This window comes from Corvus brachyrhynchos, unplaced genomic scaffold (assembly GCF_000691975.1).
Source record: "Corvus brachyrhynchos isolate BGI_N302 unplaced genomic scaffold, ASM69197v1 scaffold56, whole genome shotgun sequence".
Lineage (NCBI taxonomy): Eukaryota > Metazoa > Chordata > Aves > Passeriformes > Corvidae > Corvus > Corvus brachyrhynchos.
This window is the reverse complement of record NW_008238664.1, coordinates 813736-824891: the sequence shown is the minus strand read 5'-3', so window position 1 is coordinate 824891 and position 11156 is coordinate 813736. Positions and strand designations below refer to the sequence as shown.

Genomic DNA, 11156 nt, shown 5'->3' with positions numbered 1-11156 from the left:
ATGAGGATACATTTGTAACTACCCTGAGTTGCTACAGAACAATCATTTATGGGGCAGAATATAATGCTAATAGGCCAGATTTGGAACATCAGAAGTATCTCCAGTGAACTGTATATTGGCCAAAGACTAAAGGTTATTTCCCTTTCAACAAAACCCACAATTGATTTAGAATATTGGCAATGTCTGTACCTTCAGTTTTTTGAAAGAGCCAGCTCTCATACTGGATGGTTGGTGTGAGTCATTCATAGGAGATGTGGAGGAGCATCCACTGCATCCTGGACTGCTGAATCCTCATAACATGAAGGTGGCCAGAAAGGCCAGACTGACTTCTTGTTCACTGACTCCTCCTCAAACACTCCAGCCAGGACAGGAGAATGACCATAACCAGTCAGTCCACTCCTGAAAGAGCAAATGTTTATCAGTGCTTGTGCCAGTACAGCCTCAAAACACCAACACAAAAAGGGGTTGTGAGAGGCATTTCTCCCCTGTATTCCTTAGCCATTTGGAGAACAGCAGTCGCTATATTTTAGAAAGCTGAAAGACCTGACAAAGTAATATTTAAATGCAGGAAGGGCGCCAAAATGGTAAGTGCAGGGACTCAAGCTTTCCATTCATATGCAGAACAGGTACAGCACAAGCTGTAGCTACACAAGCTCCAATTTATCCGTTTCTGTTGTCCCACCATCTCCAGAGTGTGGCAGCTCCACCCGAGTGCTCTGACACAGCAGTAATATTTTCTTCTCCTGCATCACATTCAAGATAAAATTTGATTAATCCCAAGCTTGTTTGCCTGTTCTGACTCTGTGTGTGTATACACAGAAACTTGGGCACTTTTGCCTGTGTGTTTTTGTGCAGTGCTGCTCAGAAGAACAACACTGGACCTTTACAAGCTTATAGGTATAAAAATGAATGTAAAATAGAGATATGCAGAAGTCTGCAGCTCCTGAACTGGCTCCCTTCCATCAACCCGGAGAAAAGGAAAAATGTCATTCTTGTGTACAGATAGCAAGAGTTGCTGTCTTGTTTGCCTAATAAGTACAGGGAAACACACAATACAGGGAACTAAGTCTGTAAAAGAGTTTCAAACAAGATAAAAACACTAAACTGCACATGCCACATGAGAGTTGTGGCAATTGCAATGGTAATTATTTTCATGTTTCTTAATACTACTGCAAGATACTCATTTCACTAGCTATTATACTCAGAAACTGTCACAATGCAGCGGGAAGCAGGGAATAGCTTGTATATCTATAATGTGATCGCTGCCAATACATCAGCGTATGAAAACAAATGAAAAGCATTTTCCCTCAAGTACCAGAGCAAGAGCCTACATATCAAAACCATTTAACTTAGTCTTGTGAGGAGAAAATAAATTTTTAAAGAAATAGCATTAGAAGGCAGAAAAGCAGAGTAACTTTACACTCGTTTCAAAAGAAAAGCAGAAGGCTTAGATGAGGACCTCTCTCACACCACAGTGGCTGGTCCTTGCACCAGCAAAGAAAGGAACAGGGGAAATATGTCCTGGTTCTCCTTTTCTGTGTTTTTAATTAAATAATTTCCCCTGTACTTTTATATAGGCTATAAATATTGGAACATGGCTGCAAATGCTTCGCTGGAGGATCCTGGCAAGCTTATTGTGGTGTTGCATAAGCTTGTAACTTGAATAGCAGATCATTTCCTCCCCCAGCTCAAGTTACAGGGAAGGCATACTGAAATTTAGGCCCAAAGTTTGTCCCTTTCAGATGAGTCCCTGCTTTGCTTCCCAGGTTGCTTGGAGCATAAGAGGTTTAGCTGAGGAAAGACATGGAATTATAAGGTTAAAGGGGAAGAGGAAGAAGAGAACAGCTTGACTGACTGATCCTTCAAACACTTTGGCTATTCTGAATTCTAAATATAGCAAGAATTAATGAGGCAGAACTGTACTTCAACATTAAAATTACCCTAAAATTGTTAGTGCTCCATCACTGAACACCACACAAGAAACACAAGGCATGCTCCTGCACCCACCTTCACACAGCCATAACTAACCAGGCTCCCTTTCAAACAGGTATTTTTAAATTCTGCTTCTGATGGAGCACATGAGGGACAGGCAGATGGATCACAGAGAGCAGCAAGCCAAGACAAGAGGGGATGGCAGCACAGGGAAGAAGAGCAGAAGAAAGATCTATGAGTTACAACCACATGCTTGGTTCTTCCAGATCAAGTAGGAAAGGCCACAAGAATGATATTTATCACCTGCTCATCATTTCTCCCTGTCATGTAGGTTATCAACAAGTATGAATCACTTTGCAAAGGGCAACAATGCTTCCAATCTACAGTTTCTGAAAGGAGAAAAGCAAGCCAAGCTGCACAGTGGTAGCTTTCAGGCTGCTCTCATGTGTCTATGAGCCTGAATACTCCTAGGTCTGGTTAGGGACTCTACTAACCAAGCAGCAAACAAACAATTAACTTAATTGACACTATTTTCTAACTGAGGAAAGGTATTTGTGTGTCTGTCTTTAAAACAATCCATATAATGTATTTGGAAAAAAGAAAAACTTGAAACAAAACAACAAAACCAAATATTACTCTTATAATCTCTGTACAATTGCATGTAATAAATTCTGATTAAAGCAAACCTAATGCATATGTGCACCTAAAGACCATCATCTTAATCTTCTTCCTGATATGAGGAGCAGCTGAAGATCATCCTTGCAAGGGAAGAATGGTAAGTGATTTCATGCTTTTCTCTCCTAAATCTCATCCTGGTTAGTAGGTTTATTCAAAGCTCTCCTCGCTAGGATCTGCCATGGCAACTTTGAGCATCAGTGAAAACTGTAAATAACTTTCATATTGATTTCAGTTTTCTGTCAATTGCCTCCTTACCATGGGCAGGCCCATAAGAGACAGGACCAGGAGGCAGTTCCAGAATCACTGAATCCAGGCCTGCACAGCTGCAGACTAGGATCTCTATGGAGAAAATATTTGTCCTGATCACCTACAAGGGACAAAATTCAGTGTTTAAACATGGATGTACATTTTGCACCTGAACAGTCAATAGCTGTGGTATTTAGACCCAGACCCCCCGAGTTCTGGGAAAAGCAATGTTGGACTTAGAGATAATCCAACTCTCTTTCCAGTTACCTCTGCCCAATTCATTTACTTTGAGCTGGACTGGAGCAATTGCAATGTTTGGCTTGTTTCCTCTTCGAACACCATGACCCTGACACCAATGACAGTCCCAAGGAAATAAGCAAGAAAGACAACAGATATAATCTATAGCAGTATGAATGCCAAAGACTGTCCCCAAGATACATGGTGACATTTTTAATGTCTGATTCATTTGGATCATTTTCTTTAGGTTCTAGACCTGTGGAGGGAAGTGAGACAGAGAGAAGGTGAGAAAGAAAAGAAGCTCTTACCATGGGTGGTTCATGATCTTGATTTGCAAAATCAGCCAGAATTCTCCACCTTTACAATCCAGTCAAGGTAGCATTCAGCATCACAGATGGGTTTTCACATTTGTCACCATTCTGGATTTATCGCTGCAGAGGAAATGAAAATACAATAATGAGCAACCTACCCCATAGCCTGAGAGCTAATTATGCACCTTTCTTCACAAAGTAAGCGGGAAACACATGAGCTTGGAAGATATCCACGGAGCAATTAAACACGCACTTGTCAACATGTCACAAATACCGTGGTTTTACAGTTGAAATGAAAACACAAAATGCCATCTGATTGAACTTCAGAATAATTAGCACATCACAGCAAACAGCCACGACAAGTACCTGTCAACAGCTATCAGCACAGCAATGACATTTTCCACCGTGAATAATAATGTCATTTTCCACTTTGGAGTAGTAATGCTATTTTTTGTCTTTTCAAAAAGCGACATTGTTTATAACAGATACAAACATATCCTCCATAAAACAACATTTCATTCTGCAAAGTTAACACTCAAACAGAATTATTTTGCAACCAAGCCCTAATTCCACGTGCAAAAGCCAATGAACCTCTAATTCCATGTTGTATCTGGGTGAAGAGGATGATGCTGCCTGTGGGACACTGTCTTTATTAGCCAACATCTATTTACTCCCACAACATTTTCTCTGTATGCCAAGCTTCATAGCCAGCAATGCTCAGGACTTGTACTAAACTGATGATTTCTTCCAGGAAACACACCGCTAAAAAAAAATATAAAGTCAGGTATGTGGGTGGTTTTCAGCAGTTTTCAGGCAAGCTAATAATGTCAGCTTTGATGTGCTGCTAGAGTAACTTGCAAAGAGAAAAGTAAGGAAAAATAAAAAAAAGTTTCTGTAAACTTTTATTAAAGTTTTAAACTGCTCTGTGGTCTGTTTTCTGTAAACAAGTTGGCTATTAATATATGTGATTTAAAGTGCAAGCTGAATTGCACAGATCAGCACACTCACCCTTTTTGGGTGGTTGTGTACAATTTTACGCTTGTTGACTATGACTTTAATTAACAAGTCATATGAGCTTAGACTGTTTTATGTTTTTTTATGTCTATTAAAAAAAGATTGTTTCTTACTAGCAACAACAGACTAAAATTCCTACAAGGACAAGCTTTGAAAGAAAATCTGGAAAAAAATCAGTATAGTGACAGCCTTAAGTACCCACAGTAGGGCAGGACTGGGCAGGGGTCAGATCCTTTATCTGATGCAGCTAGAGTGAAATCCCTGTGTTGATTTGCCTGATTGAGGATGTGATTTTCCTACTTGCAGCACACTGCAGCCTTCTTCTTCCACCCTGCCTGTGCTCTGAAAGAACCTAGCACAGGGAAGCACCAAGTGGAGAAACTGGAGCTGGCTTTGAGAGCCTGAGGCTTGGGAATAGCCACACTGGCTGAGCACGCTGCCCATGCTGAGAAGAGGGCGTATTTAGAGGGAGTATTTAATTTAGAGGAAGTATTTATGCATGATGCTCTGTTGTGACACATAGTTTTGCCTTACATGAGAGGTAAATCAATTCCTGTAGCTATTCCTAACTTGACTTGTCTGCCCACCAGAGTGACAGCTTTTGATGCCAGCTGGAATAAGATTGGTGCCATCACAACAAAAATTCTCAATTTATATTAATAGGATTAAGTAACTGATCCATGGAGATGGCTCATCTCCACTCAAAGCACAGATACCCTCCTCCACAGAAATATGTATCATTATATCACAGTCCAGAGCAGTCAGCTCTGTCAAGGCTTCACATTCCCTAAAGTGGGATTTGTGTCTCCATGGTTTTAGCCATTAAAAAGGTAGTTTTTTATCTTAAGTTGTAATAATGGCTTCTGCTATAACCTATGGAAAAATACCAGACAGGAGAACATCTCACATGTCCTAGGCACTTGCATCTGCAGTTTTCAAATTGTCCAGAAATTTGGACTGCTACTGGTACTGCTGTATGCCAAGCCAGCTTGGGTCTTGGCTGACACTGGAATTTTAACAAACGTAATATAAAAATGTGCATTATGGATAGCATTTAAATGGATTCAATTTCTGAGTCACCTCAGTGTGAGAGAAATCCTCTCCCAACTGCGTAAGTTTTATACCACTGGTGCCATTGGAGAAAAATGCAGTTTTGCAGTAGAAAGTTTCAGACTCTTGGTATGACATTATACTAAGTGACACTGAGTTTTTGCTGTTTGGTGATTAGAAATGAGCATGGATCAGGTAGATAAATCTGGTTCTCTGTGCCAAACTCCCATATCATGTAAAATTCAGATAAAATTTTATTCTAAATGTAACAACAAAGATCTTCAAGGGCAAGATACACCTCACTCTGTCTCTATCCCCCTGAGCACTAATCCACAAATCTCTTCACTTCCACCCACTGCAAGGAAAGGGCCAAATGCTACCAGAAGTCTGCATCTGTGGAATTTTAGGCTCTACTGTGAATATGAGAAGAAGTCACAAGAAAACAAGCTGTTGAAATTTCCAACAACTATGCACAAATGTGCAACGTCCACAGAATTTCTACAGTGACTGAGTTGCTGTTGTGATTGCCTGCCCTGCAGCCTGGCATCCCAGAACAGAGATGGCCAGCCCCACCTGTGAACACCACCACAATCTCTCTGAAGCTGTGGGATGGGGCCATCATCTCCTTCACTCCAAGTCAGAGAGAAAACTTGAGTGGTAGGAAGACAACACTCAAGAATGAGAGCATCTGCTCTGCAACAGATGTGCTGATTACAGATGGGGCCTTAATTGCAAGCAGCAAAGATTTCCTGTTTGGTTTTGATTTTAGAGCAGTGCAGATTTAGTAATTCATGCCTTGTGGAGACAAGAAACTTGTGTGGAAGAGTTTTCAAACAAACCAACTACTGAGCACTGTGCCACTCAGGTCAGTCATTCTGGCTCTACAGAGCTCACCCACACTGTCCTGGAGCTGCAAAGAGTGATAGTGTGCCAGTCAAATAGCTTGCTTGCAAACCACTATGACCTGAAAGATAGTAAATCTTCCTTAAAACTAAAATTACATGGGGATCTACTGGAAATTCACCAGTCAAGTTTAAGAAGGAAATTCCACTCCACAGGCATTAGGCAGTGAATTTTGCCCTCACTGGAGGTGAGATGGGCTGAGCTGATGTGTTAGATGAGTTCTGTCACCAAAAGGGCTGACCCTACTCTCCTGTCCTCCCACTCCATCCCTTCCTCTACTGCTCATCTGGCTGCTTGGTGAGCCATTTCAGACCTCAGACGATTTTCCCAAGGGAGAGGAAAAGAGGGCAGAACAGAGCTCCTCATTAATGATTTCTATGTTTTGTTTCTTAACCAATTTCATGTTTCTATTTGTTTTGGTGGGTTTATCCTCTTTCAGGAGAGAAGGGGAGAAGGTCTGAAAAGAAAATCCACCAAACCAAAAAACAGATGAATGCAGGGCCAGCTGGGGAGAGCTCCTTTCTCCACAGATCTGTGTAGGCAGTGAGCTCAGAAGGTAACTGAGCTTGCAGTCTCCAGTACAAATCACCCTCCAAAAACAATTATTACAATCCTTCTGTGTCCACAGCGTTTGGTGTCATCAACCAGGGAAGACACATGGGGGACTCCAAAACAGCTGCACATGAGAGAATTCACATAGAGGAGCAGTGTTACAACTCTCTCAGTTGAATATCTATCTTAGACAGGATAATGTCATTTTTACACACCAGAGACATTGGTTCAGCTCATGACACCACTGAAGGCTCTTCAAACCACAGTAGGTATGCACCTTGCAACATCTGCAAAGTATTGGAACCACTCCAAAATTGAGACAAAACACCTTCATGTGAACTGCAGGTCTAACCACTTCACTAAAAATGATTAGTCAAAGGTTATATAAGAAAACCCATATTGCGTATATAGAGATGTTTCCTGTACGATCCCTGCCCAAGCACTTGGGGGTGTAAGGGCATCCCGCACCATAAACAATCAGTCAGATTTTATGAACCCCCGCTGCTTATGCATGCAATTAATCTCTTTTTCAACATAGGTGTATTTCTAGATTATGACATACCATGGCAGTGACTTGCACTTAGTTACGTGTAATGCAGAAAACCCCAGCCTTCTTTGACTGCTTCAGCCATAGCTCTTGTAAGGTGAGAAATGGTGAATCCTTGCTCCTTGCTTGCCTTTCCCACAAGTTTTATGATTTTAGGACTGCTTAAAACATGTGCTGGGAGAACTCCGCAAGACAAGTCTAAAGCAACAAAAAAGTGATAAAGAAACAACAGGAGAAGAAAGACAAGCAGATTAAAGCAAAAGTAAATATGTATCAACTCAGAGTGTTAAAGCTCTGCAACATTTAATAGGTGTTGGTACCATGCCTCTCCTTCTGAGAAAATCAGTAGCACCACACATTTCCCGAGCACATTGCTTTTTTTCTGTCTAATTTGTAGGAGGAAGCATGTCTAAAACAGAGGCACTGCTTTAAGGTGCTTTATGGCAACTTCCCCACCAGCTTTATTTTCAGGCTGCTTTGATTTCCACCACGACTTTACCTTCAAAGGTACTTCACAGAGTACACAGCTGATGGTTCATGTACACATCCCCAGCTTAGTCAGGAGTCTAACTCTTGCTTTGAGACACATTTTTCATTTTTTATCTTCCTAAATTGAAAGGCACACGTGCACACACCCTGGCGTACTTCGCATCAAGTGTCCCAGCCTAACGATTGTGCTTTAATTGGCCCCAGGCATTAAAAAGAGCCCAAGAGCTGTCTGAGCACTGAGCTGTGGCTCCCATACGTTTTCCATTGTTTTCTTTTAACGTTGTACCTCAGATAGCAGAGAAATAAACATAGGCTGATACCCATCTGTCAGATTCATTAAAATAACACATTTAAAGTGGTTAGCAGCATCACTGCTTCACTTCCTCTTCTGGCCCTGCAGTAAGAGCTGCTCAGAGTGCTCACTAGGGGAGGTGATCTGCAGAAATAGCCCTGACATGCTGCCCTCACCTGTCCCAGCCCTGGGCCAGGTTATGGCCATTAAATGTCCTCCAGAAATAACCCAGAAATCCTCAGGGAGCTACTCACCTCGGACACGGGCACCTTTCTACCTTTCCTGGGTTGTAGCTGACCCTGCTCCAAGAAAAAGCAAATGCCTCCACATTCAGGATTACCTGTCCAGCTTCAAATACCAAAAAGAAACTTGGAGGATGCAAGCTTTAAATGTGCAATAAGCACCACTTTTGGCATGACATATTGGAGTGACCAATGCAAGCTTAACAGTTTAACGTGAGTGTAAGCCATTAATTTAGCATGGTTATTTTTAGCAGCTGTAGAGCTAAGGAAGAAATGGTGCTTGCAGAGCCAATAAAAACATAAATAAGGGTGGTGTGGTCTCTCTGCATCCCCCCTTGCACTGCCACTGTGGTGCTGACCTGCCGTGCCCTCTGCCACACACAGATCTATCATGGCCCCCCACATCCCAGAGGAAGTTAAAACAAGTCATGAGCTTCTATTTTCAGACACGCTGGTGGTGTTGGGTCCACCAGGCACCTCATGTCATGCAGCTTCGCTCTCTGCATCTTCTTTCCATGATGTAGCAACCCCAAAGTGCCACCCAAGGGAACATTTGTCTGCAGAGACCTTGAGTTGCCCCATCCCACAATCCATGTATATGTATTTGTATACAGATATAGACACACATAATGGTGCAGAAGCTTCTGAGTGGGAAAAGCTACTCTGGGTCAAACCCCAAAAGCAAGTCACCACTTTTGCCTACCTCACATCACACTGCATGGCATACACACACATCTCATCGTGGGTGGTCAATTTACAGTGACATTAAAAGGGAAAGCAGATCTTCAGGCTAAATGTGTTACCACTTATTTTTGAAAGCAAGCAAAAAGGCAGAGCTCAATTTACTCTGTGCCTAACCTAGGGTAAAACCTGTTTTCAAGGAAAGAATTGCTTGATGACACAAATATATACAGAGGAAAGAAGGATCTGGGCTTTAGCTGCAGATTTGTCACTATGTGCCTAAGTCAGCTTCTAGAGGAAGGGATGGATACTTCTTTGAGCTCATGACGGCCACCTACAGCAGGGAATGGGCTCACTCAAGGGGTCTGGCCACAGCATGGCCTCCCTGACAGAAAAGCATCCCTTGTTGGCACCTGATAGTCAGTCTGACGGGGCAGGTCAGGTGGTGCTGATCAAGGTCAGTCATGTAGGTTTGCTAGGGGAAAGGAAAGCCTTCCCTCTCTGTCCTGATATACACCCCACTTTGTGTCAGCTTATTTAATGATTTTAAGACGCAAAAATGCTGTGGGAGAACTCCCTCAGACAAGTCTGTAACTAGGAAGATTTCTAGCTTCTAGAAAAGAGACAGAAAAAGGACAATTGAATGAAAAATAAATCATACGTGTGAAGTCAAATTCTGCACAACAGAACATGGGTCGGGAGCATTTAGCAAATAAAAGGAAAAACATATTCAGATTTGCAGGCTCTGAATCCCACAAACCCTGCAGGGTGGGCCCAGCTGAAGGGCAGCCCCTCACTGCAGAGGCCCATGGATTCTTGGGAGCACTCTCAGCCATACACCCCCAAGCCCTCCAGTACCCATGGCAGCGTGTGACCTGCACTGTGCCTTTGCCTTTCCACACTGACAACCCTTCCCACCCTCCCTGATGGATGCCAAAGCCCTTGCTCCACTCTCACCTCCTCACCAGCAGCCCCTAAACCAAAACATCCCAGTGGCACAAATGGTGCCTCCAGGATGGAAATATTTCAGGAGCATTTTGCTGTTTTGTGCATGCAGAAGCGAGGTCAGTGGTGTGGCAGATCCCCTGGTACCTTCTTTCTATTTTTTGTGTTTTTTCAGATTTAACTTCTCTCTGGATGCCAAACAGGCCTTGGCAAGAACAGTCTCACACCATCCCACATTGAGGACAACTGAGCAATCAGAAAAGCCAGTCATCAAAGAGAAAGGGCTTCTCTCTCTGCAGGGCTGACATTTACCACAAGCATTTATACCCTATTTTGACCTGAAAGGTGTCTATCAAGTTTTGTGCAAAAGACTCAGCCATCTGGCTCCTTCTGGCACAGCCAGAGGCAGGATCAGTCACAGGCTTTATGAGTGCAAGGTCATCCCACACAGCACAGCAAGACACCTACCCTACACCTACCCTATCATGAAACCTCCACCAGCACCCACGACATCTCCAGGAAATCCACTGTGTCTGACACGGGTCCTGCCCATCCTATGGCTCTACAACAAGGGAACTTCCTGCACTGGGCTCTGGGCAGGCAGCAGGGCTTGAAGGAGGGAAGGCAGGATACAAGTTGGAATACAAGACTTACAAGGAAAGTTAGAATTGCTCAGACAACTCGCACCCAGAGGAGAAGGGTAAAAGGGGAATGAAGCCTGGGTCAGGGAAGCTTAAAAAAAAAAAAAAAAACAACGAAAAAAGGAGAAAAAAAGAAAAAATTCTAGGAGATGTCAGTGAAACTCTATTAAATTCCCTGTTCAAGTCTGTGGAATTTCCTGTCAACATGTGTATCTGTAGTATCTTAGGATGATTCTAACACTCATATAAGAGCATCCAAATATGTTAATAACAAATAAATATGAGCAGAACATAAATACTGATTAGCTTATTAAATTTTCTAGTATGTTCTTCCAAAGCATGCATTACCCAAAGTATGCTTAATTTGACAAAAACATTGAATACTTAGCTTTGGCA

General features: G+C 42.5%; 1 protein-coding gene across 1 annotated transcript in view; it reads right to left on the bottom strand.

The window, feature by feature from the left end:
- The window catches only part of CHST11 (carbohydrate (chondroitin 4) sulfotransferase 11), a 193281-nt gene extending 185663 nt beyond the window's left edge, over window positions 1-7618 (bottom strand). Inside the window, exons 1-3 of the mRNA XM_017737912.1 lie at window positions 7486-7618; window positions 3402-3524; window positions 190-399 (exon numbers count right to left, since the gene is read on the bottom strand). The gene's annotated coding sequence lies outside the window, so the exon portion shown is untranslated. The remainder of the gene's footprint in view (window positions 1-189; window positions 400-3401; window positions 3525-7485) is intronic.
- Window positions 7619-11156: the final 3538 nt, after the last annotated feature.